Genomic DNA, 26,610 nt, shown 5'->3' on the forward strand with positions numbered 1-26,610 from the left:
TCGCGTACAGATGGATCTAGATGCTGTAATTGCACCAGGGGGCAATTATTGAAGAAAAGGAAGGCTTGCTTACAAGTTGAAGGAAAATAGCGGGTGAGGTCCATCATGCCAAGCCAATATGTATTACTGGCTAAAGAGTAGCTGTATTGTATTAGAAACACATAACGGCTCATTAATTCGAGCACATCAAAGCTCAAGGATGACACGCTGCAGCCTGATCCTATGTGCAAGTGTGTTTCCATATGATCTTATCTTGTATGGGAACGGTAGGGATGCAGGGATATAGGGTATCCAAACAGAATGTCTCTGGCCATCAATTGATCGGGGCAAATCGTACTGATGACATTACAAGTGGCTTAGGTAATCATGGCCAACGAGTGCCAAGTTATACTTTCATTCAGACCCACCTTATCAGTTTTTAAATGGAAAACCCATTTTTGTTCACGTTTTAGTAGGAGGTGGCTCATGTCTCCTCCTCTCCTGTGACATTTAACTTTTTCTATAATTGTCCACTCAATTTCAGTGGCCTGATGATTTAGCCTAGTGAAATGGTCAACCATAGGAGCATTTTCCCGACGGGTCCTAATACATGATTAGTGCTCCTGGATACGTTTCTTGATTGGCCTTGTGGTCATGCCAATATATCTTTTGTCACAGGGGCACTTTATCATGTAGATTACATTAGATGTATTACAATTTGTAAGAGCAATTTGTTTCCACAATGTTTTCAAACCAAGGTCTAGGGTTTTGGTGCGTTTGGTACAGGTGCAAACGTTGCACTGGCCACATGGTGTATGTCCTTGTGGAGCGGTATTACTCCACAGGGTTGTTTGCCCTGTTGCCTCCTGGGCTGGTGTGTATGAGTGTATCAGGGTGTCCCTCAAGTTTTTTCTTTTTTTCATAGCAAACCGTGGTTATTGAAGATTAACTTGCCCTACATTGAGTATAGGCCAGAGCTTGATGATTTCCCTTTTGATAAGGTTGATTTTATTTGAGTAGCTTAAGACTGCTGTGATGGTGTTTTCTCCAGCGGGTTGCGTTTTTTGTTGCAGGGTCATATCCCGAGGGATATTTCTTGCTAGTTTTCTTGCTGTTATCACAGTTTTCTTAGGATATCCACGTTCTAAAAGGCAGTCTGTAAGTCCCTGTGCTTGTAGGTCATATTCCCGCGTGGTTGAACAGTTATGCCTATATCGCAAGAACTGTCCAAAAGGTAGGTTTTCACAAAGGCACCTCGGATGGAAACTAGTGTAATCCAAAAGCGAGTTACGTTCAGTGGGCTTTCGAAAAACAGTGGTGACCAAAACACCCAATGTCCACAAATATGAGTAAAGTCCAATGCCCCTGTGTAATTTGCTGTCACACCGATCCATCCTTGCAAGCCCATGGAAAGGGGAAGCAGGAGTGGCATATGTGTCAGGACCCCAAGTCACAAACACATATACGAGACAAGCTTGTATGGGCCCAGCTGGAACACACAGTGGATGCTTTCAAATGCCACAAAGCACTACACTGTCAAATGAATGCACAATAGACAAACAATAATATAACATTTTAAAAAAATGCCCACACATGACCCAGGGGTGGGGGGCACCCAGGAGGGGGGAGGTACAGGGTGCACCTGAACACCCACATGTGATGATGTTGAGATATATAAAAAAAAACCCTCCATAGGCTCAAAGCCTGTACTGCCCAACCTGTGTGGAAGATAAGTCGTCGTCCTAGTCACCCACTGGATGTACATCAGAAGGTGGATATGGCACAGTTGCCTAACCATGCCTATCCACAGCTTGCCCCTCCACGGCAGCAAGCATGCGATTCTGGTAAGCCTAGTCCTGTGTGGCAATGGCACGTAGGTCAGCATGCAGCACCTCACGTGATACACATGCTTCCTCTTGCAAGGTAGCATGTGTAAGACAGAGTTTTGCATGCATGATCTCACATGACATCCGATGCACCACTCGGCTTGCACATAGCTCAGCTAAAATGGTGTTTTCAAGCTGCTCCATCATCACTTCTGACCGCTGCCTCTGGGACATTAAGAACACACCCAGAGAAGATCTGAGGGATTGGTGTTCTTCCCTCAGGGCCTCCCGGTGTGCCTATGCCTGAGCAGCAATTGCTTCGCACAGAGACACCATTTCAGCCTGGTGTGCCCTTTTTGAGACCGCCATGCCCAGCCTGAATGAGCGGCACGTGGACTGCATTGCTTGCTGCTGGAGCTCCATCTGCCTATCAGGGGGGAGCATAGATTGGTCCACACTTTCCATGCCTTGAGCAATCATCTCAATAGCTGCCCCCTGTTGCTGTGAACTGGCATCCATGGCATGTTTCCGCTCAGTGCTCCCCGGTGGCGCACAGCCACCACGTTGGCAGTGTTAGAGAGAATTCTCATCTATGGATAATTTCCCTCACCTAGTGAGTCCCCCAGCAGCTTTGCTGGACTTCTGGAGTTTATTTTTTTTCCACTTGGTAAGAGTGAGAGCTTTTTCCCCCCTCTTACCTGTGTTTTCTATGTGTTTCCACCTGTTCTTGTGATTGTGGACTCTGAAGTACACCACTTCAGTAGCCCCCTTCTTTTTGTGTGTCACACAGCACCTTCAGTGCCGTGGCACAGGGTTGTCTTTGAGACTTCCCTCGACTCCATTTCTGAGGCGACTACCATCCTCCAGAAAAGGGTAAAGTTACCATTAACTTTACTTAGTCAATCTATCACAGATCCAGTACACCCCATCTTCCGTGGAGTACTGAAAAGGGTTAATTCGTATCTCTTTTTATCTGTACCTCCTAGAGCATTGTTTCGCTCTTTTAACATTTAGACTTGGCTGGTGGCAGTGGTATCTACCCTAACTTTTCTACCGCGATTATATTAGATAAACGTTGTACTGTTCTTGGCTATTATATTAGCCTCGAACATAAACCTGCTTGACCAAATCGTCTTTCTTTTGGCTCTGGTTGGGTTTATTCACCATTTATTTTTGTTAAAGTCCTTCTTGTGTCTAACTTTGCGTAGCAAACTAGGTTCGCCTTCTTTGTTCACTGTCTTTTGGCGGCTTCTGCTCAGAAGCCCTCCTCAAGGCGCCTGAGTGTCTAGGTGGGCTGAATGTGAGGGAGGGGTGTAGTCACCCCCTGCACAGGGTATCCTAGGAAACCCAAGTCACACTTTGTCATGATTGGCCAGGGTAGTTGTCCGGGCTGGACAACCCCCCTGCTGGGTGATTGACAGCCAGGCTGTGGGAATGGGGGTTTTTCACATAAAAGGCAGGTCTCTTGGGCTAGAAGTCAGAGAGTCACCACTGGAACTGCAAGGAACCGAGAGAAGCAAAGAGAATGACGGCTGCTGCAACTACCCCATCCCGGTGAAGCCCTGCTGCAGTCCTGAGCTATCTTCCCATCAACGACTCAGAGAAGATCCAGTCCGGAGTCTTCTTCCCTTGAGCTTGGTGGGGATAACCAGCTCATCTTCCACAGCCAGAGGATCCTCTTCCTTGGTTGAAATCGATGCACGCTGCTGTAGTGGTCCGTATAGCCACCTGAAGAGCCTCTCCTGTTTTTAAGGAGTGCACCTTTTATTCCTCGTCGCTGCCGGCTTCATCCCTGTGTGGTGCATGCCCACTTCAGACGTCCTCCTTCACAACGAAGCTCCAGGAATTGTGGGTCTGCCGGAAACCAACAGCAACAACTGCCAGGGCACCAGCTGCACCATTGGGACAAGGTACTGTGTTCTACTTGAGGAAACTGGGTGAACCCCTTTACTTCATTTCCAAGGCTTGCCCATATCTTCCCTCCTTCTTATAACATTTGCTTCCGAACATTGACAATACCAAAGTATTTTTGGCTACGTTGAACCGTGAACTGTCTGACTGTGTGATCTTCGGCAACAGACCCCGGTGTCTTTCGTCCCTGGCTCCGGCCCTTTGGCTTTTGAACTTCTGTCTCTGAGTGTTTCTTGATTCTGCCTGCCTAACCAACATATTGCCTGTGATTTTTGCCTCCAACTCCCTCTGGCTATCTCAGGTGCTAAGTGTGTTTTTGCCCCGGTAGCATTTCATGTCACGGATACGTGTTTATTTAGTAGACCGAACTGTCAAAAAGTGATCGCAATTGTATTCGCAGTAACGTGTTTTGTTCTTAACACCGGTTCATTCAAACACAGGGTACTTACCTTGAGACTTGCTGTACAAAGTGAATTGGTTAGTTGTAGTATATTTGACATGTGGTTTTTATTTGAGTTTAATAGAAGTGTTGTGTTGATAACGAATGATTTAAAAAATAAATGTACTCATAATTTTTACCTGAAACCTTGAGTCAGTGTTTGCTTGAGCCACAGTAATTGTGGTCCCTTTGTGTAATCTCTGCTATTGCTCATATACTCTTGAAATAAGCCTGGCTGCTCCACCACTGCTACCACTCTGACATAGTAGTACAGCCTTGTACCAAAGGTAAAACTTGTATTGCCACATGTCGTCTTAATTGTGTGTAGTGGTCCCTAAGGGCACTGCACAGGATTCTGCCTAACAGGCAGATGTTACACCTGTGGGACCCAAAGAGATATGATCCTTGCTGGATTGACACTGCCCGTGGCTGCAGGACTGCATCCCTGATGCCCCAGGAACATGAGTAAATGGTTTGGAGTGTGACTGTACGCCCAGAACCACAACAAATGGACGTTCCAACACTGCCTGGCCCCTCACTGCAGGTGTCACAGACAGAAGATCATCCACATCAAGATCACTCACCGGTGACAAATCATCTTGATGCACATCCAATTCAACAACTTGCTCAGAGTGTTCATCAGAGCTTGACTGATTGCCATCCCTGGACACAATGGTCTGGAGCACAAATGGGTTCTCGTGGCCTACCACCCCACCACCCACACTTGTGTCGAGATGTTGATGTAAAATCAATACTGTGTCTGGAATGACATCCTCATCCTCTGGCTCCATTGCATCATCACCAGGAACGTGAACAAAACAAACATGAGTACACATTTCAGCCACACATAACAAACACACACATAGACATCACTACATCGACAGCCAACAACTCAAACTCTGGCATGCATACAGTGGCATTAATATGCAACGGCATCCTGAAAGCTGAAATGAATGCTTGTAAATTGCGAAGCCTACACATGTACTGAATGTAGTATATCACCTGCATCACACACAACCTCTGGCAGGCACAAATCACAGGCAGAAATGACAGATGGCAACAAAGAAATGGCACATAGCATAAGCATGTTTGAACATCCAAATGGCCACAGCTGCAAGTGAATCAAAACACACCATGACACACGTAATATGCATGTAGACATGCATCATGTCATGCTCACCTGGTCTCCACGGGGGCGTAGCACGTGGCTGCACTAATGATGTCTGCGCTGGTGTGGTACTGCACAGTTGATGATGCTGCTGCAACATCTCCCTTGTTATCACCCTCACGAGGCATTTGTCTGCAAGATTGAAATAAGATTTGAGCCACTGAGTGGGGTTGAATTGGACCGCCCTCCTCCACCACCTGATACCCTACTCCTCTTGATCTCACCTTAGAATTTTGTAAGGTAGACTCTCCGTACTGCAATCTAGCAGGGGCGCGATTAATACAGTCTTTCCCAGAATTGAGTTACTTCACTGATCTGATGAGTGGTTGCCGAGTCTTGGAGAGCTGGGTTAAACAGGTAAGTCTCTATGCCAATAGCTGCTTGGTATAGGTGTTTAAAGTCTTAATTTTGCCTCAACCCCTTTTGATCTGTGTCTTTGTCTTTTCTTTAAGGTGCGGCCTTGAATGGATTTCGAATGGAGATTCAAATAGTTTTAAGATGTGGAGCAGATTTCCTTCAGGTGAGTTGAAGCGCAAGAGTGAGGCGCTGTAAGTCTAAAATACTGGTTTCCCTTCCGTGCGCAACTAACCTGTCGTTTCTTCTTCTTTTTGCAGAAGCGGCACAGTGCCGGAATGAAGAATGGAAGAACCACTCCAAAGATGCTCCGGAAGCATGCTGAACCCGAGAGCGTCTTGCGGCCTGAACGAATACCTTCCCTTCAGCTGATGCGGAGGTCCGGGAGCGGCTGAAGAAACAACCGATGGAAGGATGCTGCAGGTAAGGCTTTGCTGTTGTACTGACTTTGTTTTCTCTCGCCTTTCTCCTTCTAGGTACCGATGGATGAAATTCTGAACGGGCGTGGATGTAAAAGTTCGAGGACAGACATGGTGAGAGTTGCGCTGCAGGAGTGCAGAATAACGCAAAGCGTGTTCTGCCTGCAGGGCGTGGCTTAAATAGCCTTGCAAGTAGTTCCAGGTAAAGTAGTCCCTTTACCACACTCTGTTCTTCAAGTAAAATAGTCCCTCAACCACACCCAGAGAAAGCTGAAAGGCTCAGCCTCACTAGACTGAGCAAGTAGTTCCACGTGCTTCATCCCATCTTATGAGAGAGGCTCTGGGACACTCCCTTGGGGCTTGATAAGTCCTTATGGGAGTCGATGACTGGCCCATTGGATACAGGGGGTTCTTAGCGCGAACCATGACACATCACTAAATCATCCTCACCAATATAGCTACATCGATCTGCAGCTCGGCCCATACTGGGCATCATGGGCCCTGAAGACATAGTTAATGTCCCAAGCAAAGCGAGGTCCTTCAGTGAGGTATGAGGGACCATAACACCTGGTACGGTCCAAGCTGCCAGTCCATGAAGCTTTTAGAACACCGTTCAGGGCCTGATTCAGCATATTATGCAGTGAATGTGCCAGAAACCATGAATCTGTGCTTCAAATGACTACGCCCAGGCTCCACCAGTATTCTCAAGTGGGCCTGGGCGTACTCGTAGTGCACGACAGTGCACCTTCAGGATTGTGCCGGTTTAACATAATGGGCGCAATACTGAAATGTCACCAGCATTTTCGTAAAATATCAACATATTAGTTATTTAACAAAAATGCTGCTGAGAACACATGTGTAAATAAACACTTTCACACACACCAAAGTAAGTAGCTGCAATGTTGCACAACACAACATTGAAGCTGCTTGCAAATGTGTATGTGAAAATCTTCAAATACACGCGTGTTCATATACACCTGAATGGTGTATATGAACACCTTCCTATACAGCAAAGCAAGCAGCTTCAACATTGCTTGCTTTGATGTATGTAAAAGTGTACACATACACACGTGCAGGCAGCTCCATGGTAATTACAACCCGATTTGCTGGCTATAATCAATCTTCAGGATATACCAGTTAGTATAGCCCGCAGATTGACCAATCAACTTTGCTAAACACCTGCTAGGGTGTTCTAATACAGAGTACATGTGTGACAGGATGCACCTGTGCTAGTGTGTTTCATAACGGAGAAGTACATCAACAAGTATGTTTTGATGTCAATCACTTAACATGACGGCAGTGTAAGGGCAAGTCCAGCCATCATGTGCAATGTGCATGCACTGGGTTGCATGGCTACAGTTAACCCCCCCCCCCAGTGAAAATGCAGGGAGGCATTGCATGGCAATGAAAAGTTGACCAGAGAACTGTGTATTGGCAGACAGTGTTGGCTAACATCAATTGCATCATCTCAGTCTACTGACACCATAGCAGATGAGAATGGGACAGTAAGCAGGACACATGATGAACTCTCAGTAGTACACCCATTCATGCAGAAGGCGCTACACCAGTTGAACAGAGTCTGGGACTTGCAACAGGGGGAGGCATGTGCCCCACACAGACAATGACACCCGAAACATGTGCGTGATGCAGGACTGAACCAGAGTGAGCATGTAATGGATGACCAAATGCCATGATACGTATGTAATCCCGGACATATACTACAATGATCATCCTGCCAAGGACACATAGGGGCATGCATGGAATGCACATGGAGCATGAATGGGCACTCATGTCCCTGGGGAGCATCTGCCATCTACACAGTCCGAGTGAGACACCCTGCATCAAGGACAAAGGATGTACCCCACAGTATGTGTTTGGTAGGTTTGCAGAGGGAAGTGTGCATGTACACAGGAGCGTGGAACAGGCCATTGCAGTAGTCCAACATGTTACCCACCAGTGCCATGATGAAATTGAGGTGCAGGGGGGTGGAGGGGCAAGGAAGCATGCCCGCATGGAGTACCTGTATGCAGGCTGAACACATATGCACATCAGTCGTCCGATGAAATAGTACGAGTGCTGAATGGAAACAAACCACAGGTTACATTCAGACAGGTCAGTGAGCTGTAACATGGACCAGAGGTTCTGCCGGGTGACTAGCATGTGAGTAGGGTACATGTGTGGTGATGAGGACAGTCCTCGTCTGCACCACATGTCCAGCATGCATCACAACAGGCACACATCAGTTAAGCATTGCATGACTCGCACATGACAACCATGTACACATAGCATGTAGTAGCAGTCAAGCACAACACATCACACAAGCAAACAATACATGGGCTGGAGGAACACACAACAACACTCACCGGACGATGCATCATAATCCAGCATCTCTCCCACTCTTTGGATCAATCCTGCCTGGATGAACTACGCAGCGATCTCGTGCTGCAGATTGAGTTCTTCCTCCTCAGGTAGTGGCCCACTGCCAGTCACCTGAGTCATGGCATAATTGGAGGCATGCTTTTGCTTTGCACAGCATAGGAGGTCATCCCAATGCTTTATGCATTCCTGAGCTGTGCGCACCTGATATCCAAATATATAAAACTATCCGCAATATGCTGCCAGCGGGCCCAACGCTGGGCAGGCATAGTGTGGCAATTTGGGACCACTAGTATATTGCGTTCGTGTTACGACACGTAGCCCACAAGGAAGTCCAGTTCCTGCTTGTTGAATGGCTTCTTCTTCGACATGCTGGAGGCCGGAGCCATGTCTGGGGTCCCAGCCTCTTGTGCAGGAGCAACCTTCCTCCTCTTGGGCAGTGGTATGGACCCTGACTGGCAAATCCCGCCCTGATCATTAGGGCCAGTGGTGCTGGTGGAGTGGACCAAGGGAGTGGCTGGTGGAAACAGGACGGAAGCCCTGACTTTGTTGCCAGGACCCAGCGCAGCAACTGCCGCAGTGTCAATGTCTGTGACTGACACAGTCCTGGCTGGCACACTCACAGCCGTGGTGGTGTTGGCTGCATCTGCCCATGCAGTTGCCAACACCCGGCTGCTTGGGGCAGCAGATGACACCACTGCCCCAGGACATGTGCCTCGGCCAGAGCATCCCTGCATGCACATTGATTGTGCCTCCTGACTACCTGGAATTCAGCCTGGGAGTCCTCAGGTGCCAACGCATCATGCGCTGGCCGACCCAGAGCCTGGGTGGTGGTTGCCACAGCTGCACCTGCAGCTACCACTACCATTGGGGCCGTGACAGTATATGAAACTGACTGCAGGGTCACATGGGCACCAGTGTCGGATGCAACAGCTGCATCTCCCAGAGCCGCAGGGGGTGGTGGCATGACTGCACCAACATGTGGCAAAACATCCTGCCCAAGTGGCGCACCCCTGCCTCTTCCCCCTCTGCAGCCACCCTGGACACCCTGGACTCTCCCTACTCCCTGGTCACCCCGGCCACATCCCTGACTACTCCCAACACATAAAGGACGCCCAACTGTGGCGCACCTCGCCTTTCGTGGCCTCCCAACCATGGAACACATGTACTAGTGCCAATGGGAGGTGCACACGACAATTGTCCTGGGCAATTGCGGTGAAGGGGGTGGGGTACGTGATGTAAACAGTACCCCAGTGCCCCTGCAAGGCTGTATGTGACCCCTGTGGGAAAATGACAGGTCATGCAATTCTCAGGCACTCCCAATATACAATAAAACTGTTCACGCAACCCCTGGTAGCCCATGTGTGTGGAATTAACCTCCCACAGTACGCGGTGGCACCCAGGGACACAAAACACAGGGGGACCCGCAGTGGAAAGAAAGCATGCGCGACTCACCGTCTAACTAGTGTGGGAAAGAAAAACACGCATAGGCAAAATCCCCGCCAAAAGAAGTGGTACGTCCTCGATCCGCTGTGAAGTGATGGCGTGTGAAACAACAAGAAGCAGCAAAACACATGTGCCGGTCTCCACGAAAAGCACGTACAGCGAACTGCTGGCCCGCGCTCACCTTTAACATGTGCCAAGGCAAATGCCCACGTGCATCACGTCACTTACGCGCTAAGGCACTTCCCTCAAATTACACTCAATCTCACGCAGACGTGCTATTTTTGCACATGCGGATTCACTCTGCATCAAGCTGGCCAAGCGACAACACACAGAAGACCACACACCTGCAAAGGAGGCTACTTACCGGCCCCCCAGAGCCACAGGGAGCCTCCTAAGAGCCATCTGCTGCTGCCTGCCTGCCTGTTGCCAACGTGCCCTGCTATTTGCTGCCTGCTGATCAGCCATCGCCATGGGTCCAGTTGCTGTGACCACCCCTGCTGGAACATAAGACTCACGACTGGTGTTCCATCACTCCACAGCACAGCCCCAGGACCCAGTTGCCCACCCACACCTGCAGAGTGGCAGAGGGCTACCAGCTTCACTGCAATAGAAGTTGGCATCCTGGTGGAGCAATGCCCTCTTTGGAAGGGAAACATGCCGACAAGGATGGATGGGAGAGGATCTGGTTGGACATCGGGGGGTGCCATCAACACAGAGGGCGTGGCAACACGTGACTTGAAACACATCCATAAGCGCTGGGAGGAGTTCAGGTCCAGGACCCTCAGGGAGGCCCGGCTCTTCTTGGACGCAGCGGATGCAGTGGGGTGCTGGGTCCTGCTTGCCACCGACCAGATAAGGGTCCTGGAACGCATTCGCCCAGCACTTCACCTCCAGTTCCTCAAGAGGCAGACCCGTATGGTGTCGAGCTGTAAGTGTCCATGCGTATTCATCGGATGCAGTGCATGTTGAGGTGTGCCAGGAGTGTGCAGCTTGGGCATATGTCTGACATGGCCCATGTATGGATGTGTATGTGCATGGACATGACTGTGCTACATGTGAGTCCAGTCATGTGTGATGCACATCAATGGTGTATGTGTTGCAAAGCATGATGCACAACTGCATATGAAGATCCACACATGTTTGCATGCCTGTGTATGTCGTCAGCCATGTTTGGGGTGTGACACATGGATGCTCATCCCGCATTCATGTACGTGCACGGTGTACATGTGTGTGTATCAGTTTGGAGGGTGTGTGACTGTGAGTCACCATGGATGTATGTGACACAGAAATGTAGGTACCCGATTGGCAGATGTGACATGGTGGACGATGATTGCACTGTGGCAGGAGGTAGAGATGGCCAGATGCATGTCTGTCTGGTGGCGTGTGTGCATGTGAATGGCATGCTCTATGATGCTTGTGATGTCATGCCACCCTTAGGATGTTCATGCAGTTCCATGTGAATGGATGCAGATGCCTTTTGCACGTTCCCTGCTTGTTTGTGCATGTGTGTGGGTTCCATTGACCTGGGCGATGGGTTATGTGATGCCGTTTGTGATGTTTGACACTGCCACTCATGTGCTAAAGTCATGTGTCTAGCAGACCATTCTATGGTGTCCTGATGCCTGTGTTCTGTCTCTCCCTGTCTGCAGTGTCGACTGATGAAGAGGGCGGCGACGGCGCTGTGGAGCACAACGGCAGGGATGTCACCATCAGCCAGAGATGCAAGGCCTTGCCTCCCTCGCAGGTAACAATATCTTCCGGGAGTGAAGGGACTGGTGCCGCGTCCATGGCCGCAGCTGCCGAGGGGAGGCCCAAGAGGCCAAGGTTGGATGTGAACTCCATGGCAGATGAAGGGGCAGGTGAGCCCCCACAGGTGCGTATTATGGAAGACGGCAATAAGTCATCCAGGTTGGTGGGGTGTGTGGATGAGGAGGAGGCTGTATCAGACCCACTCATGGGGCATGGAGGGGGTGGATCCACTGGTGCAAGTGGTGCATTCCATTGGCAGGGGCAGGAGGCAGCACAGGTCGCCATGGAGGTGCTTGTGTGTAATCCTGTCTCTGATCCTGTGACTGCATCATCCTGCACCAGCACGGATGCCTCTGTCCAGGCCCGTTCGCAGGTAGAGGATGTGTCTATGTCAACTGACCTTCCTCTACCTGCGGACAAGCCAATCCGTGACAGGGTTGAGCATGTCCTAGTCTGTGTCACATTGCGCTCATGGGTGATTCGGGATGATGTGCATGGTTCCAGGCAGGAAAACGCACATCATTTCTGACACCTGTGTGGCCACGTCAACCTGCTAGGACAGGTCATTGGCACTGGGTTCCTCTGTGTGCTGGATGCTCCTGTGACCCCCTACCCATCTGCATACCCTATGTGCCAGTCATCCTCTGTGCCGTCTTCTCACACGTGTCTCACCTGGGCACCATGTGGACCTGCCCCATCCACTGCAGCCAGGCTTGTGGAGAACATATCCTTGCCACAGTCGGCAGTTGGGGGTCCAGCAGGGGTGGTCACACCACCAACTGGATCCCAGCAAATGGAGGATGTGCAGGCATCATCGAGCCTGCAGCCCATGTGTGTGGAATTAACCTCCCACAGTACGCGGTGGCACCCAGGGACACAAAACACAGGGGGACCCGCAGTGGAAAGAAAGCATGCGCGACTCACCGTCTAACTAGTGTGGGAAAGAAAAACACGCATAGGCAAAATCCCCGCCAAAAGAAGTGGTACGTCCTCGATCCGCTGTGAAGTGATGGCGTGTGAAACAACAAGAAGCAGCAAAACACATGTGCCGGTCTCCACGAAAAGCACGTACAGCGAACTGCTGGCCCGCGCTCACCTTTAACATGTGCCAAGGCAAATGCCCACGTGCATCACGTCACTTACGCGCTAAGGCACTTCCCTCAAATTACACTCAATCTCACGCAGACGTGCTATTTTTGCACATGCGGATTCACTCTGCATCAAGCTGGCCAAGCGACAACACACAGAAGACCACACACCTGCAAAGGAGGCTACTTACCGGCCCCCCAGAGCCACAGGGAGCCTCCTAAGAGCCATCTGCTGCTGCCTGCCTGCCTGTTGCCAACGTGCCCTGCTATTTGCTGCCTGCTGATCAGCCATCGCCATGGGTCCAGTTGCTGTGACCACCCCTGCTGGAACATAAGACTCACGACTGGTGTTCCATCACTCCACAGCACAGCCCCAGGACCCAGTTGCCCACCCACACCTGCAGAGTGGCAGAGGGCTGCCAGCTTCACTGCAATAGAAGTTGGCATCCTGGTGGAGCAATGCCCTCTTTGGAAGGGAAACATGCCGACAAGGATGGATGGGAGAGGATCTGGTTGGACATCGGGGGGTGCCATCAACACAGAGGGCGTGGCAACACGTGACTTGAAACACATCCATAAGCGCTGGGAGGAGTTCAGGTCCAGGACCCTCAGGGAGGCCCGGCTCTTCTTGGACGCAGCGGATGCAGTGGGGTGCTGGGTCCTGCTTGCCACCGACCAGATAAGGGTCCTGGAACGCATTCGCCCAGCACTTCACCTCCAGTTCCTCAAGAGGCAGACCCGTCTGGTGTCGAGCTGTAAGTGTCCATGCGTATTCATCGGATGCAGTGCATGTTGAGGTGCGCCAGGAGTGTGCAGCTTGGGCATATGTCTGACATGGCCCATGTATGGATGTGTATGTGCATGGACATGACTGTGCTACATGTGAGTCCAGTCATGTGTGATGCACATCAATGGTGTATGTGTTGCAAAGCATGATGCACAACTGCATATGAAGATCCACACATGTTTGCATGCCTGTGTATGTCGTCAGCCATGTTTGGGGTGTGACACATGGATGCTCATCCCGCATTCATGTACGTGCACGGTGTACATGTGTGTGTATCAGTTTGGAGGGTGTGTGACTGTGAGTCACCATGGATGTATGTGACACAGAAATGTAGGTACCCGATTGGCAGATGTGACATGGTGGACGATGATTGCACTGTGGCAGGAGGTAGAGATGGCCAGATGCATGTCTGTCTGGTGGCGTGTGTGCATGTGAATGGCATGCTCTATGATGCTTGTGATGTCATGCCACCCTTAGGATGTTCATGCAGTTCCATGTGAATGGATGCAGATGCCTTTTGCACGTTCCCTGCTTGTTTGTGCATGTGTGTGGGTTCCATTGACCTGGGCGATGGGTTATGTGATGCCGTTTGTGATGTTTGACACTGCCACTCATGTGCTAAAGTCATGTGTCTAGCAGACCATTCTATGGTGTCCTGATGCCTGTGTTCTGTCTCTCCCTGTCTGCAGTGTCGACTGATGAAGAGGGCGGCGACGGCGCTGTGGAGCACAACGGCAGGGATGTCACCATCAGCCAGAGATGCAAGGCCTTGCCTCCCTCGCAGGTAACAATATCTTCCGGGAGTGAAGGGACTGGTGCCGCGTCCATGGCCGCAGCTGCCGAGGGGAGGCCCAAGAGGCCAAGGTTGGATGTGAACTCCATGGCAGATGAAGGGGCAGGTGAGCCCCCACAGGTGCGTATTATGGAAGACGGCAATAAGTCATCCAGGTTGGTGGGGTGTGTGGATGAGGAGGAGGCTGTATCAGACCCACTCATGGGGCATGGAGGGGGTGGATCCACTGGTGCAAGTGGTGCATTCCATTGGCAGGGGCAGGAGGCAGCACAGGTCGCCATGGAGGTGCTTGTGTGTAATCCTGTCTCTGATCCTGTGACTGCATCATCCTGCACCAGCACGGATGCCTCTGTCCAGGCCCGTTCGCAGGTAGAGGATGTGTCTATGTCAACTGACCTTCCTCTACCTGCGGACAAGCCAATCCGTGACAGGGTTGAGCATGTCCTAGTCTGTGTCACATTGCGCTCATGGGTGATTCGGGATGATGTGCATGGTTCCAGGCAGGAAAACGCACATCATTTCTGACACCTGTGTGGCCACGTCAACCTGCTAGGACAGGTCATTGGCACTGGGTTCCTCTGTGTGCTGGATGCTCCTGTGACCCCCTACCCATCTGCATACCCTATGTGCCAGTCATCCTCTGTGCCGTCTTCTCACACGTGTCTCACCTGGGCACCATGTGGACCTGCCCCATCCACTGCAGCCAGGCTTGTGGAGAACATATCCTTGCCACAGTCGGCAGTTGGGGGTCCAGCAGGGGTGGTCACACCACCAACTGGATCCCAGCAAATGGAGGATGTGCAGGCATCATCGAGCAGGGCATGTGCACGACGGCGCCGGGGGATACCATCATCCCGGAGGCCGCCGTGGTGGCAGAGGAATAAGGCATTGAGGCAGCAGCAGGCTTGGCGTGAGAGGCGTCATCACTCGGGGCCAACAACATCCTGGGGGCAGGCATTGGCCGAGGGACAGGAAGTTCCAGGACAGGGAGTGTCTTCCGTGTGGCAGTGTTTGGGCCACCAAATCAATGCAGAGCGGCGACGGGCGGAGAGGGCACAGCTCATGAGGGTCAGGGCAGAGAACTCCATGTACTCGGTGTTGACATGGGCTGAGAGCCTCGTGGCAACTCACAGGGAGTTGGAGGAATCCATGGCAACATCCCTGCGAGCCCTCGAGACCACGGAACAGGCCCGCCTCCGGGACATCGACGTGGAGTTCGATGATGCCCTGGCCCGGAATATCAAGAAGTGAGCCCTCCGCCTTTGTATATGGTTATTTAGGGTTAGGTTTCATTTTGGTTTTTGTTATGATTTGGAGTTCACAGACTTTGCTCCACTTTTTGTATATAGTTGTGTTTTTTATAGTGTTTTATGAAGGTTTCATTTTGTTTTGGGATCATGGACCCTTCAGACTTTCAGTGTAAATAGTACAGGACCTGTATATGATTATTTTTTTTTTTCATCCCATGAAGGAATGTTTTTTTTATGGTTTTCATTTTGGATTTTGATTATTGGACTCTGGAAATGGACCACTATTCAGTTAACATTTTTTGGGATTTTCATTTTTGAGGGATTTGTTTTCACTGGAGTGTCATGACTTTTTCATGTTCATGTTTTCTTTCACAACTGTTCATTATTTGTGTGGTGTACACTCATTAGTTTTGTGCATGTGTCAGTCAGCATTGGCTCAGTCATGTGTCACTGCTGTGTGGCTCTGTGTGGCTCTATTGGACATGTCTTTGGGTGCATGCATGTGTGCTATTGTGAATGTCATGCCATGGGGCATTTTCTGGGCAGTGGGTACAATGGATGGTTGTGTATTAGCACTGGGGTGGTGCAGCATGGGGTGGGATTTTGGTTGGCATTTTTTACATGCTCCTGTGTTGTGACAATATGTTTGTTGGGGACTCATGAGTCAGGGCCTGCTGGCAGGTGCCCATCACTGGTGGGGTGGGGGGACATGAGTCGGGGCCTGCTGGCAGGTTGTTGTTTTTTGGGGGCTCTGTTGTGTCATGGGCTGCCTACTGGCATGTGCATGGGTGATGGGGGTCGGCAGTGGTGTGTGCTGCCTGCTGGCATGTGCATGGGTGATGGGGGGGTTGGCTGTGGTGTGGGCTGCCTTCTGGCATGTGCACAGGTGATAAGGGGTGGGCTGCCTGCTGGCATGTGTACGGGTGATCGGCTGTTGTGTGGGCTGCCTGCTGGCATATGCACGGGTGATGGGGGTTGGCTGGGGTGTGGGCTGCCTGCTAGCATGTGCACGGGTGATGGGGAGGTTGGCTGTGGTGTGGACTGCCTGCTGGCATGTGCACGGGTGATGGGGGGTTGGTTGTAGAGTGGGCTGCCTGCTGGCATGTGCACAGGTGATGGGGGGTCAGCTGTGATGTGGGCTGCTTGCTGGCATGTGCATGGGTGATGAGGGGTCAGCTGTGGTGTAGGCTGCCAGCTGGCATGTGCACGGGAGATCGGGAGGTTGGCTGTGCTCTGGGCTGCCTGCTGGCATGTGCACAGGTGATGGGGGTTGGCTGTGGCGTGGGCTGCCTGCTGGCTTGTGCATGGGTGATGGGGAGGTTGGCTGTGGTGTGGGCTGCCTGCTGGCATGTGCATGGGTGATGAGGGGGTCGGCTGTGGTGTGGGCAGCCTGCTTGCATGTGCACAGGTGATGGGAAGGTCGGCCGTGGTGTGGGCTGCCTGCTGGCATGTGTACGGGTTTTGGGGGTGTCCATTGTGGTGTGGGCTACTTGCGAGATGTGTTCACAGGTGATCTGAGCACACGCGTCCTTTTTCACGTGATTGGGCTGGGTACACGTATTCTGGGGGTGTGCAAGGAGTTTTACAAGCGATTGGGCTGGCGCAAGTGGGGTACGCATATTTAGAGGGGTGCGCACAGAGTTTTACATGCATTTGGGCTGGCGTGAGTGGGATACGCGTATTCCGAGGGGTACGTGAGGAGTTTAACACGCGATTGGGCTGGCGTGAGCGTGGTACGCTTACTCCGAGGAGTCCATGAGGAGTTTTACACGCGATTGGGTTGTCACATGTGGGGTGAGTGCCGATGTTAGCGTGATTTTGTTGATGGGGCGCTCTATGCTGGTCCACTGGCCTTTGCGCCATGTAGGGGATTTGTGCGGCTGTTTTTGGTGCAAGGGGCGGGGTTGGAGGCGTAACAGGCGCTGCTGCAGGGTCGCTGCACCACGGCTGGATATGGATGTTGAAATCCATGAATACGCGGTGCATGAAAATGGGTTTTGGCGCAAACGGTTGGCACAAGCTGGCGCACGCTTCCTCTGTGCGCCAGCCGCGTGTGCCACTTCCGTGTTTCATTCAATGAATTACCACGCATGTGTCAGTATGAGCAATCTACAGAAGGCTTTGCTGTGCTGAAATCACAACTAAACAATGAGCAGCGTAGCATTTTCCAAGAAGTAACAAAACAAACTGAACATGGTGTGCAACATGAAAGTAAAAACTGTACCTGCCAAGACTGCAAAACTATACTGCTATACGTGAGTGGTCAAGCTGGTTCAGGCAAAACATTCTTAATCAAAATCATCAGCAAGTTCTGCCAACAATTGACGAACAACAAACTGTCAGCTGTTGTAACTGCCCCCACAGGTGTAGCTGCCTATAACACAGGTGGTTTCACTTTACACCGATTACTACTCATTCCAGTAGAACACCAAAACAAATTAGACTATTACACATTTTCTACAGAAGCTGCAATGGAACTACACAGAGTTTTCAAACAAATGAGAATGCTGCTAATAGATGAGGTGAGCATGGTCTCCAACCTAATGTTAGCTTTGATTCACCTCAGATTACAAGAGGTCCTCAAAACAGACTACGAAGAGTGGGGGGAGGAAAACACATTATTGTTTTTGGAGATCTTCTTCAATTAACACCAGTGAAAGATGGACCTATTTTTAAAACCTTAGGGCACAAACTGTGCTGTAAAACTCGTGGCAGCATAGGAAATGTCAACCTTTGGCAACATTTCCAATACAGAGAATTAACTGGAAACAAGCGTCAGTCTGCAGACCTCACATACGCCCACATTTTAAAAAGTATGACGAAGCAATCTATATTAAAAACAAGGCACATCCATGCACTCTATGGCCATAACTCAAGTGCTACTGATGTCATGGAACAATTAGCACACACACATTTCAATTGTACGTCCTTGATGCCAACTCTTGCCAGCTGTTCAAAATGTAATGAAACAATGTTAAAAAAAGAAAGGCAACCAAAAGTTAAAATTTGCTCCACAGACAAAGTGGACGTACATGGCATGACACTACCCATGTGTCAACAAGCCACAACAAAGCTAAACACCTTGGAAAACTCTATCTCTAACACAGCTGGTTTGGAGAAAATATTACAATAATCTTTAAACTGTAGAGTAATGCTTAAACGTAACCTTGATGTGGACCAAGGACTAGTTAATGGAGCACTTGGTACAATTGTTGGCTTTCAAACATACCCACGTGACAACAACATTCAATTTGTCAATATTCTCTTTGACAAGGATAGGACGTTCAACAGCCCGCTTCCTTCTTTTCAAAGACATGTATTTACGCAGAGAACAATTTTCTCTAACGCTAGCATGCGCAGTCACCATTCACAAATCACAAGGTTTTACCCTAGATAAAGCATTGATAGATATTGGTAGCACAGTCTGCAAGGAATGCATGAGCTATGTAGCACTATCACGCTTACGTATGCTTGACAGGCTATTTCTAATCAACTTTGATGCAAGTAAAGTAAATGCTGATATTTCTTGCATTCTAGAATACAATAAACTGTGTTCACTCTACACCCCCATCTAAAAAACCTATCATGTTCCGCAAAAAGCAAAACGTTGTAAAAGAAAACTACTTCAGACTCAAACTATGCAGGATCTCACAGCAATTCTTCCAAATAAAGTAAAAGAAGCTAATACCTCATCAAGGACCAATACCAAAGAAGAATCTACTGCTCAAAGTAACTCAAATACCTCTTCAAAGAAGCAATGCACTCTCCAAACAAATGACTTGGAACAGAACTGTCAGGTCCATTCAAATGTTCAAATACAACTGGTGTAAATTGCTATGCAAATGTAGCAATAAATATTCTATTCCAATTGCCACCAATTATTGACAACATTTCACTAATCAAATTCACTATAAACTTGCAAGAAAATCCACAAGAATTTCTAATGTACTTACTACAAGTACTAGAAAACAAAAACATACCTATAAATGAAATCTTCCAGATTTCATACATGTGGAAACATACATGCACTCTTTGCAGGCATGCAGTACAAGAAGAAGTTCCTAATGAACACTTTGCGTATGTAACGATACCTAACTGTGAATCCATTGCATTTCAGCAACCTGTACAAAATGCAAACCATGGCAGATTTTGTACTACCTGCAATTCCAATAATCATTCCACCTTACAAATACATACAAATAGTAAATACATAATAATAATCCTTTACGTTATAATGCAGATGGTACCAAAAACAACTGCAAGCTGACTGGATTCACACATGGTCAAGTATCACTTGGTAAGAAAACCTAGGTATAATCTACCACGTAAGAGCCACAACCAATGCAGGTCACTACACTGCATATATAAAAAAGAATTCTGGATGGTTCGAACGTAATGATACTACCATTACTCTAAAACAGAGATTACCAGCAAATCTTGTAAACGCTTACTTAATATTCTTAAAACTAAAATTTAATAACTAATCTGTGTATGAACATAAACAAAACTTGACCTTCAAAATTATGACCAGTTAAAATACGCCAACAGGTATCTAACTGCCCCAAGATTCTGCAACAAGCAAACAGATAAATGAATACCACTAAAATGGAAAAAGAAATAAACAAATAGAATATACAAACTGCTATCTAATTGCAATAATACTACCACCACTTCCAAATCAAAAACCATAAACCTATTCAATTCCTCCTATTGAAATCAATGAGAGAAATATATTGTACCACAACGTAGAAAGGTTTTTTTTTTAAATCCAGCATGGATTTTTTTCCCACAGACCCATTGATTTAATCAACAAACACAGGAACTGAGCAAATTGCACAGTACACTGGTTTGAATTATAGTACTTCTAAATTACTAATTATGTGGGTCGACAAAATACAGAAATGTCTACTATGCAATGCAATACTTATTATAAACTACCTACACTAACGTGATTTTTTCTTTTATCACAGTGATTGAAAAAAAAGTCTTCTCCAACTACCCATGTCATGAAAAAACTGCATACAACCAGAAAAAGTCAAACAGTAAGTATATAATGATTGTACTCACAAACACTGCAGCATAACACACCGATTCAAGCAAACACCTGACCACAGACCACAATCCAAAATGTTTGCTTCCATGGGTATCTTATGCTGCAGTGCTTGTTGCCAAACACTACAATCTTGACTGCATGCCCTGGCCAAAACTCTACATACAGCCTCAACAAAGCAAACAGTAAGTATATAATAATTAAAATCACGAACACTGCAACATAACACAGCCATGCAAAAGAACACCTCACCAATAAATACAACCCAAAATGACTGGAGTCTTCAATACCAATATTTTGAACACAATCCAACTAACAAACTAACACACATAATCTCACTATCCTATAAACACTATTACACTACTACCAATCAGTACACACATTTTTTAAAACATATCCCATAATATCCCCTAAGCAGCCCACATACCACAGTCAAAATCTTTGGTAGCATGGGGATGTTATGCTGTGGTGGTTGTGGCCAGGGCCTAGAGTCTTGGGTGCATGGCCAAAGGCCTACGGCCATGCACCCAAGACTCTAGGCTCTGGCCACAGCAACTGCAGCATAACACACCATAGAAGCAAACACCTACCAAATGACCACAACACAAAAACATAATGTCCGCGGACAACCTGGGTGACCGCGGACACCGCAAACCCATCACAGCCTTCTCCCACCTAAACAAATACAGCATTTGACCCATCTCTTACTCCCCCACCCTCTACAAGCACTCCTACACACCAACACACTCCCCAAAATTGGATTTATGCTCACTTCTACGCCGTGCTGTCACTGGATGTCCGCAGATCCAATTTGGTGGGCGCATCGAAACAATGTGATGCACCTCACGCTTCATCCCAGCCAATCAGCGAACACGTCGCGTGTCCACGGACATGACATACGCTGATTAACCAATCGGTGTCCTGTCCATGGAGCGAACAGCAAAGTGTGTCTGGTGAGCAGACATTGATATCACACATTTTTTGAGTCCTACTTTTTGGTCGTTTTAAAAAAAAACTACTGGATGGATTTTCCCCAAATTTAAAAAAGCATGCTTTCGGGACCAAGCCACCGCTCCTGCCGCAAATTTGGTGAAAATCCATCCAGCGGTTTGGGCTGTAGGCACGACAGAAATGTTTTCTCCATTCAGTGTATGGGAACAAAATTAATTTTGGGACCCCCTCTATAACTTTGCCCCCCCGGACCAAACCTCACCAAACTTCAGAGTGGGCCATATACTTTTTATGAACAGTTTGGTGAGGATTCGTCCACAATGAGCGAAGTTATAAGCCGCCCAACAAGTGCTCTTCATATGGGTTAAGCAACTTAAACATAACTACATGGCCGCTACCGCAGGCCATGTAATATTGGCGCATGCCGCAATCTATTCACTATAAAGCTAGCCTCAGGATTGTCTGCTTGCGTTTCTTTTGAATCTGTACACATGTAAACTGACTTAATATTTCTTCCAATTCTGTGGCATAAGTGTCTACACCTTGATTCCAAGATGTCACTTATCCTTGATACTTTCTTGATGCTTTATAGAATATATGCATTCTCCAGTCTCTGCATCCCTTCCATGTACGTCAGCTCAGCTCTGTGTGACGTCACCATTCGTCTTTGCCATGCCTTTGCTCTGCTTGTTACGGATTTTAATTTAAACAACCATCATATTTCCTTGTATGTAGGGACGGTTTTCTCAATGGGAACCTTGCCTCCTGGATTCTCCTAGGTATCAGTATTTTCACTGGTACTGCACAGTTTTCACATCCAGGCTTGCAACATATAGGCGATATGGGTGAGGAGGTTGAGGTGGGGGTACTTGGCTCCTCCTCTACAAGGCAATGCCACCCCATTGACCATGACTCTGTTGCTAGTGTTGTTATATAGAGGTTGTGTACACCACACCAATTCAGGACCAAGCCCCGCCTTTTGCATTATTTGTGTCATGAAGTGCCACTCCCCCCGATCAAAAGCTTTTTCCGGCATCAACTGATATCTGGGTGGGGGTCACATCATTTGCCTCGATCAAAGACATTAGGTTTAATGTCTTGCGGACATTGTCGGCGCCCTGCCTTTCTTTCACATACCCAACCTGGTCGCTATGGACTAACAGGGGGGGGACCTTGCTTAGTCTATTGGCTAGGATGCTTGCGTATATTTTTGCATCAACGTTTACCGGTGAAATCAGTCTATACGAGCTGCAATACAGCCTGTCCCTTCCCTCCTTTGGTATGACAATGATTCTAGATTCTGTGAATGATAAAGGGGTGTGCCCGGTAACCATGATGTCATTAAACAGGATGGCTAGGAATGGGGCAAGGGCTTCCCTCAACCTCTTGTATTACGCTGGGGGGTACCCGTGCGAGCCTGGGGCCGTCCCTGCTTTTAGTCGGGAGATGGCGTGATCTACATCTTCTGATGTTATGGGGGCATTCCATTTTTCTCGGTCTGAGGAGTGTATTGAGGGAAACGTGATCTTGGGCAAGAACTCTGCTGTGCTTTCTTGTGAGGGGTTGCAGTCTGAGGTTTATAGCTGTTCATAATGTTGTCCAAAACAGCATTGATGTCGGCTCGGTATACTAAGATGGTTCCTGATGAGGAGTTTATTTTGTTGACCGCCCTCTCAGCTCTCTGTTTCCGGAGTCACAAGCAAAGTATGTAAGGTGAGTCAGGGCCTTCTTCTGCCTGACCTCTTTTAGTTCCTGACTGAGGCTCCTGATTTCTGCTCTAGATTCAGCCGAGTGTCCCTTCTTTTTCTCTTAGGCTGCTTCCTTATCGCTAATTGCCTTCTTAAGTTGGTCTTCCCTGAGGAGTTTTATTCTTTTCCCTGAGGCTCCCTGTGCTATTAGTAAGCCCCTCATCATTACTTTTGCCACCTCCCATACTGCGGTGCGCGGAATTTCCCCTGTATCGTTTCTTTTAAAGAGCTCCCGGGCTTCCTCATATAGTGATTCCTTGAAGAGCTTGTCTTTGAAGAGTGTGTTGTTGCATGTCCATTGTTTGTCTATAAGCCTATCCGGGCCCAGATTGATGTCTACGGTAACCATGTCGTGGTCTGACCACACCACTACCTCAGTTGTTGCATTTTTCATCAGGTGTTCGAGGTCCCCTTCGAGGAAGAAATAATCTATATGGCAAAAAGTTTGTTGTGGGGGGGAATTGAATGTGTATGTTTTTTTCAGCGGGTGCTGGGTTCTCCATGCATCAATTAACAAATTGTCTGTGATCAGGTCTTGAAAGTATTTACTGTCTGTCAGGGGGAGGGCTTCCTCTCTGTAGGATTTCCAGTCAGGTCTGGGTTCATAATTAGGTTAAAGTCTCCCCCACAGATCAATGAGCCCATTATTTCCCTATCTAACTGTGAGAAGAGATCCCTGTAAAAAGCTAGCTGCTGGGTATTTGGGGCGTATGTGGAGCATAATGTTACTGCTTTGAACGGAATGGCTTCCTGTACTATAGGAACCTCCCACCCAGGTCTCTGTGTGTTTGCGATATTTGAAGCTCGAGGGAGGAGCGATATAAAATGCCCACCCACCCTTCTTTTTCGATTCCCAGGCCCATAAGGTGCCTCCCAAATGCGTTCCTCTCAGAGCAAACTCCTCGTTGTGCCTAAATTTGGTTTACTGCAAGAATAGGATGTCCAATTTGGCCTGACGGAATGGCCTGACCAGCATGGATCTTTTCTATGGTGAGTTGAAGCCCTTGGCATTCAAGGTCCCCATGCAAATAGAGTCACCCGCCATCAGAGTTGTGCAAAGTATGCATTTTCAGAGGCCAGGCATGCTGAGTTCTACTCAATAGTTGTTGGTTCTCATCTCTTTGATGCGCATGTGGATCATGATAATGTGTGTTCGGTTTCGAACTGTGTATGACTCTCGCTCGTTTGAGATGTGGACTACATGAATTGGTCTCCCGATCTGTTAGCCCCTCATCGTCCTGCCCAGCATTCTGAATGTACCCCTGCCCCCCTCCCCGAAAGGAAGAAAAGAAATGAAAATGTAGAAGAAGAAGAAGGCTTTCTCCCAACATTGGAGATGCCCTAGGTAACAACATAGGGTCACACAACGGGCGGATCCCCAAGAACCCGTTGTTTATATGTTGCTTACTGCCACTGATGAATAGCTTGAGTGCGTAATGCTAGCATATTTGTATGCCCAGTCCAACTTACTACATGTGGTGTGGCTCTGGAGGGGAGGCAGAGGCGAGAAGCCCCCTACCATAGTACAGGGGAGGTTTTTTCTTTCTTGGCTATTTGTATGAGCTCTGTCTCTTTTTTTTCCTATGTGAGCTCAGTTGCCTCCTCCAAGGACGCTGGCGTTGAAATTCTCACAACCTTGCTTCTACCGTTTAGGGGTTGTTAAGTCTTGTGAATTTCCTCTTGCCATTTGAACAGTCTCTCTGTGGCCAAGGTCCAACTGGCTTCCTTGCTGGTTCTGATGAGGATGGCATATCTTCACCTTCTGTCAGGCCTTCCTTGTCTTGCAAACATCTTAATATGCTGGTCGCTTACTCTCCCGAGACAACCCTATATTCCTCCTCAGCATAGGTAAATGTGAGCGCAAAGGGGAAGCCCCATCTGTATCTTGTAGTATGCTCTCGCAGCTAGGACATCAGGGGTCGGCAGGCTCTTCTCCGGGTCGAAAGTCATGGCTGACAGGTCTTGGTAACTCTTTAACCTCAAGCCTTCAATGTCGATAAATTCTCTTTCCCTAGCATGTTTGACAATCTCCACTTTGTGCCTAAAAGGGTGGCATTTCGCCAGAACAGATTGTGGGCCACCTGGTGGGCCTCCTGCTAGGTGCACCCTTTCAAATTTTGGGGTTAAGGGTGCAGGTAGGAGGGCGGTTATCAGTGCTTTGATGTTTCTTTCTAGGCTCGCTGGTGTCTCGTTGGGAGTTTCTTTGAGGCCTTGAATTCCAATGTTTGCTCTCCTCTCCCTGTTTTTTAAGTTGTCAACTTTTGCCTCCAGGTCTTGATTCCTTTGCTCCAAATCTTGGAACCGGCCTTCGATTTTCAGTTTTGCAATGTCTGCTGATTGTTGGTAGCTTTCCAGAGATTCAATTTTAACTTCGATCCTTTCCACCTTCTCCTGGAGAGCGGTGACCGTTGTAGTCATGCTGTTTCTGAATGAGCGGATCTCATCGAGTAGTAGGCTCGCATCCACTTTAGTTGACGTATCTTGGTCTCCTTGTGTGGTGAGAGGAATCTCCTGGGATTGAGAGGCTTCGATTGATGTTGAAATTCCTGCAGTCTCTGGACTGTAGAGGGGTCAATCTCGCTCTGTATACGCCCTTTGCTGTTACCGCTCTCCCCGAGGGACATGGCATAGCTTTGGGGGATACATTGCAGGGGTGTTTCTATTTCCCCTAGTTCTCTGCTGCAAGCTAATGCTTTAAGTGTTGCTGCATGCACCTATGATATTTCTTGAGGGCACTCTCACAAGGGGGAGGGAAGTCTGATTGGTTTGCCTGCTCGCTCCTTGTTTACTGCTTCCAGCAGAGGTTGTAGACGGCCTCTGGGTGTCTCAGTGGGGTTGGAGGGGACCGCTGGAGAGTAAAGTGTGCTGTCTTGGCAGAAGTTGCTTTGGGTGGGCACTCTTGGATCCTCGCCGCCCTCTTTGCTGGTAGCTTGGCAGTGGCTCTGAGCAGGGACTTGGCAATGGCACAGCACTAGGGTAAGATGTGGTGTTTCATTGTTCCTCCTGGTGTGAGAGGGCAAGGGAGTATGAGCATCTGTTGCTTTCCTTTGAGCTTTGTGCGGCACAAATCGTGGTGTACATTCCAGTGAGGTCGACTCAGGGGAGCAGCCCACCCCTGACGCCTCCCTTGTATTGATGGCACACTGTGGAGGAGGAGCTCCCTTTTCTTGGTGAGGAGTTTGAGGTTCTTTGCCTCCCAAATATGTTGCTGTGAAAGCTTGCAAGTGCATACAGTGTTGCAAGTCTCTTAAATGTGCGGAATGGGGAGGAGGCCCC

This window comes from Ambystoma mexicanum, chromosome 4p (assembly GCF_040938575.1).
Source record: "Ambystoma mexicanum isolate Mex_15411 chromosome 4p, UKY_AmexF1_1, whole genome shotgun sequence".
Lineage (NCBI taxonomy): Eukaryota > Metazoa > Chordata > Amphibia > Caudata > Ambystomatidae > Ambystoma > Ambystoma mexicanum.